Source organism: Colobus angolensis, unplaced genomic scaffold, assembly GCF_000951035.1.
Source record: "Colobus angolensis palliatus isolate OR3802 unplaced genomic scaffold, Cang.pa_1.0 Scaffold401, whole genome shotgun sequence".
Taxonomy (NCBI): Eukaryota; Metazoa; Chordata; class Mammalia; order Primates; family Cercopithecidae; genus Colobus; species Colobus angolensis.
The window spans coordinates 1,286,531-1,292,278 of record NW_012117389.1 but is presented as its reverse complement, the minus strand read 5'-3'; positions in this window follow the sequence as shown (position 1 = coordinate 1,292,278).

Sequence of the window (5,748 nt, the reverse complement as noted above, 5' to 3'; positions counted from 1 at the left end):
GTTCCATGGTTCTATGCATCTATCGAGGCTTGAACATTTTAAATAAATTTGGTTTATTGCATACAAATCATACCTAATTAAAGTTAGTTAAAAATAAATATTAGAAAATACATTAAATTAAGTACATGAGAGGGAAGCTAACAACTGTGCAAGGTGCTGAAGATACAGTGGCAAAGAGAAAAATGACGTTGGTCTTTCACGACCTGATTACAGGCTATATGGGGAGGTGGCTAGAAATAACACAATCACGGAGAATTACAGACCGGAAAATGGACTAGGAAGAAGAGGGGAGGTTCTAGGACGGCTTATAATGAAATAACCTGCCCTAGCTTAAGAAGTCAGGTAAGGAAGGTAGAAGTTGGTCCAAACAGATGGAGAACTATAAACTTCCATAACCTTTATAAACCATGCCATTCATTTGGCACACAGTTCAAACTTTTAAGGCAGAATTGTTATGCATAGATATCTTCATTCTCTAACTAGACTATAAACAACTAAAGGGTGGAGACCGTTTTATGTTTCTTTGCATCCTTCTCTTACAGTTCCTAGAGAAGTGTGTACACATGGTTAATATTTACCGATTGACTAATTTGCCTGTATGTCAAAGAGACTAGAGTCATCCAGTATTCTGTCAGAATGACTGGAGGTCTGCCCTCATCTCCACAGTCCCATTCTGAGGCTGTATACACCATTGCTCTTTCTGCCCCTTGCTGTGGCTGTCCCCTAGCCTGCTCCTCTGGTTCCCTGTTTGAGGAATTTGTAAGGTATCTCAGCACAGGCCCTGGTACAGGCATTTCTATTTTAGCTTTTAGTTTTTCACTTCATAAATTTGATCTTTGCTTTAAAACTCTGTTTTTGCCTTCTAACTCAATTAAACAACTCAGTCATTTTGACAGCTTTGGACATTTGGCAAGGACTCAAGAAATATGTATCAGTCAGTTGAAATGTCAACCTCAGCCCATAAAAGGGCTTGTTGCATTGTCCCATAGCATGAATTTAGTGTCTATATGAAACTGAGCTGAAAATAACTCTACCAAAGTTGTACTGTGGTTGTCATCTTTAAACAGCCCTGGATTTAACTGTTGCCATAGATAGCTTTTAATAGCCAATATTTTGGATTATAGCAGCAGGTCTACATGTCGTCTGTCTTAACATGCTGTTTCAGGTCACTGTTTGGTCAGGTTGTTCTATTTGCGTGAAAATTGGCCATTAGCACAGCTAAAAATAGAGAACTGACTCTTCTACAGATACATGACTTTACAGGTATAGAGACATAAATAGGGTTGATATCGAAGAACAAAGAGAGTATCTCACAATTTTGAAGAACGAATCTCTCAGAAAGTGCTGGGAAGTTATTTTAAATTACAAGTAAGCTGACAAGCCATAGATGGGGTTGCCCTCTTCATGGCCATAGATTGATTACTTTATAGACTGCTCATTCAATTAAAAGGCTTTTGGTGGTAGCTTTGCTAACTCAGCCTTGCTCTTTATAAAAAGGAAATTAAGCAAAAGCAGTGGAATACTTTGTAAACCCAATCATTATATAAATTGTAGTGTGACAGTTATTTCTTATGTAAACAAGGGCATGAAAACTGAGAAAATGAATTGGTTTGCAAGCTATAGTTCTGTACTGAACAATGGAGTTCTTGTGCCTCAAAATCTAGCATTCTTCAGTCCACTGTGTCTTAGACGGGATATGTTCAAAGTTAATATAGAGGGAAACCGTGGACCTCCAGAACCTCTAATCAAGAAGCATTGCACTACCAAAACTGCATCAATGAATCACGTTATGAAGTGTAGCGCACGCTGTGGCAGATTGGCTATTATTCATGTCACTGTGCTGTATTAGTCTGGATATTGGAAAGAAGATGTGATGTATAAAGGCAGCCATTTCTGCATGTAAGAAATAAGATTGATGGTGTAATGGGCAAAATTGTAAGTAAAAAATGGCAACAGCCAGTTAGCATGAACAATTAACTCTGCTAGGAGGCTCGAGGAGCTGCAGGAAAATAATATTTGCTGGGGTACCTTTATATTTTAGGCTACTATTTTGTTACCTACTTGGTAAAGTGTCAAAGGTTTTATTCCTTTCAAAATGTTACCTTGTTTGCCCTTATAGTTTCAATAAGGATGATACTGCTTTTCATGAAAACTATTTTTGTTGGTTATCTTGTTCAGTTCTTACAGCAACCTTCAGAAACTGGCAAAAAAAAGGTGTTATCCTATTTTATACACGAGGATTAAAAGCCCATAGAACTTAAGTAGCCTGTCCAGTGTCATCAGCTAGTATGTGCCTGAGCAGAGACTCAAACTTACCCCCACTGACTCCAAATCACTTTGTTGAACTGCTCCTGCCTGCCCACCCAACCTCTTTTTTTTTTTTTTTTTAACACCTTTAATCTAGTTATCAGAATGCATTTGTCCCAATTCCTGGCTTTTGAAAACTTTCAAGAACATTTGGCGCGAGAATTTGGTTTTGACTTCACAATATGGCCAATATTATATCAGACCAAGTGTCGGAACTCTGTGCTTGAACAAGCTGAAGCCTGGGGTACCTAGGCTGCAATCCAATCCCAAGGGTGTAGTACTGATCTGCCCCCCGGTCTTCAGAGTGTTGAGTGATAGTATCCAGAAAGAGAGAGAGAGAGAGAAAAAAAAAAACTGAGTTCAAGAATTCCAAACAAAAGAATGAGGCCAATGAGCATTATCCACAAATGATGAAGTAGGACAGAGATCTGCAATATACGGCCAGAGCGAGATAGATGATGGAGAATTGAAGTACAACTTAGAAAAAATTACTGAACTTCTTTTTAGGGCAGCTGCACCTTTGGCAATGAGTGGGAAAAGAGAGATTTTTAGGATTTCACACTGGCTCAGATACACAGGTTAAACCTAGAAAATATTTTAGAATACCAGTTGACAAAGTGTCAATTTCCTTCCTTTCAGTAGCTAACAGAAGAATGAACAAAAATGCTTGATTTTGTCAAATGATGTATACTTAAAAATTACTTGATGATGTATTTGCAAATTATGATTTATTGAATATTTATGTAGAATTAGTTGTACATTGGCTATTCAAATATAAGGAATCATTCTACCCTTCTCATAATATGCTATCTTTCTGATATAATATCTGGTATATAATTAACAGAACAGCACAATATCTGAGTCACAGTTAAAAATGGATTATGACTTTTAGGAAGATTAGCTGACTTAGATAACAAAAATTAAATATAGGACAATAAAATTATATACTTTCCCGTGTATTTTTGTCTCCAAAAGAGCATATTTGGTAGTTGAGAAAATGCAAGGTGTAACTCAAATGTACTGATCTCCATCCTGACGTATGCCACCTATTTCCAGAAAATCACTTGCCTCTGTGGACTCAATGCAGTGAAATAAATTATAGGGAAGTCGTAAGTGCATTTCATTTGCATGTGTGAAAATATTTTGGAAGTTTCTACCATCAGGACTTCATGAATTTAAAGAAGAAAATCAGAATTCAGTTCATTTGTAAAGTGCAGCAAGAATGTAGTCATATTCTCTCAGTGAAACCAGATCAGCTAAACCAAAATTGCACTTTTCCATTGAATTGGGATGTTTGATCGTACTGGTTTTGGCCCATATGACTGTTTTCCATCAAATGGGTGTGCCAAAATTTCTTCAGTGATGCACTGTGCCTAGCTGTTAGCTTTGATCGTATATGACCTTAATGCTATTATTTAGGTGACATGATCTAGGGAATAAAATGAGGCTGCTAAAAAGTTGGAAATACAAATAAAAATGTCTAACTGACATTCTCTATTCTAACTAGCAGACCCATGGCCCTCAAACTAGCTAAATCATGGTCCAATTGTACTGTAAAAATTCTTTTCTAGAAAAAATATAAGTAGAAAAAAATAGAGTTAAGTGTTTGGTTAAATTATGCAAAATCACCTAAATTCAGTCATTTTTTGCCAAGAGAAACAGTTATTTCATATGGCAGAGTATAATACTATAACCACAACCATAATCAATGTATTGTACCAATTATGTATTGATTCAATTCACTTCAAACATAAAAGTGTCTATCTTATGTCAGATTTGTAGGAATATAACAGCTATAAGGAAAGCATGATAAGAACAAGTAGAGAGTGAAGGAAAAACAGAACAGGAAAGACTGATTTCAAACAGAGAGATAAAAGTCTTCATAGAGGAGTTGAAAGTTGAACTAACCTTGAATTTTGGTAAAGATACATGAGAACAAGACTGCCAATACTGAAGGCAAGGTCTGCAAAGACTGAAATGTACTAGGATCATGTCTAGAACAGAAAGCAATTAAGTACATCTAAGAAGCAAAGTTTATAGGAATATCATCACACATTGCTGAGGATATGGAATAACATGTTAACTAGTTTATGTTTTATACTGTGGATTTAGTAAAGGTGTTTGAACAGATGCACGACACGATTAGAGCTATATATTAAGAGACTTTAGTGGTGGTATGAAGGATGGAATGAAGGGGAATGAGAATAGAAAAAGATGACATAGGAGACTTTGGTAGTAACCTTAGGAAAGAAAGAATGAGGACTTGAATTAGGTTAACTTGACCACAAAGCAGAGCACAGATGTCATCAATATTGTAGTCTTACAATCAATAGGGCTTGGTGACTATCTGGATATAGAGGATTACAGGGAGAATGGTTCAAAATGTGGTACAAGAGGATACAAAGTAACTGGGTAGTACTCTCACACAAAATGAGGAATCAAGAGAGGCAGCATGTTGGATAGGAGTTTACAAGGCGATACTGAGTTTTATTTAAAAAAAAAAAAAACACTAAATGTAAGGACCCTGAGGAATAGTTGCCTAAAAATATCCACCAGAAGTTGGTAATGTTTGATTTGGATCCTAGATTGAAAGGTAGATACTAGAAATGGAAGTAAAGAAAGTGGATTAAAAAAAATAGAAATGAATATGCTTGGGAGAAAGAACCAGAGGAGAGTAATGGGATTAAAGGAGTAGTAGGAATGAATTAGATTTAAAACCATGGGAGACATTTCTTTCTCTAAAATACAAAACGAAATTTAGAGAATGAGGGCACAGAGAAAGGACTTCAGACATGGTAAGGAAAGACTTTGAGGGAACTCAGAGAAGATGACTTCTATCTCCTTAGATCTTCATGGTAAAACTGGAGCTGAAAGTGAGAGTAGCTAAAGAAAGATTAGGGACGTGACACATATGGGCATTGCTCCTAACATGTCATATTGAGGAACTAAAAAATATTCAATTGTCTTTATCTGGGAAGGAATTTAACATGTTGACAAATACTGTCAATATATATCTTGTAGTGAAAAAATGGGTCACTATAACATAACCATGAATTAAGATAAAATACCCAAGTGATTTACTTGAGTGGTATTTCTAAATTAGTCAAACTTTTAAAAATTATGTTTCATGATGCACTGGTTTATTTTTCATTTTTTTCCACATCATGTGATTTTTTTCCTCCACCTTTTCTTATAATATTGATGCAATTTAAAAAATTATTTCCTGGAGGGGCGGAGCAAGATGGCCGAATAGGAACAGCTGCAGTCTCCAACTCCCAGCGCGAAGGACACAGAAGACCAGTGATTTCTGCCTTTTGAACTGAGGTACTGGGGTCATCTCACTAGTGACTGCCGGACAATCGGTGCTGGTCAGCTGTTGCGGCCCGACCAGCGAGAGCTGAACCAGGGCGAGGCATCGCCTCACCTGGGAAGCGCAAGGGG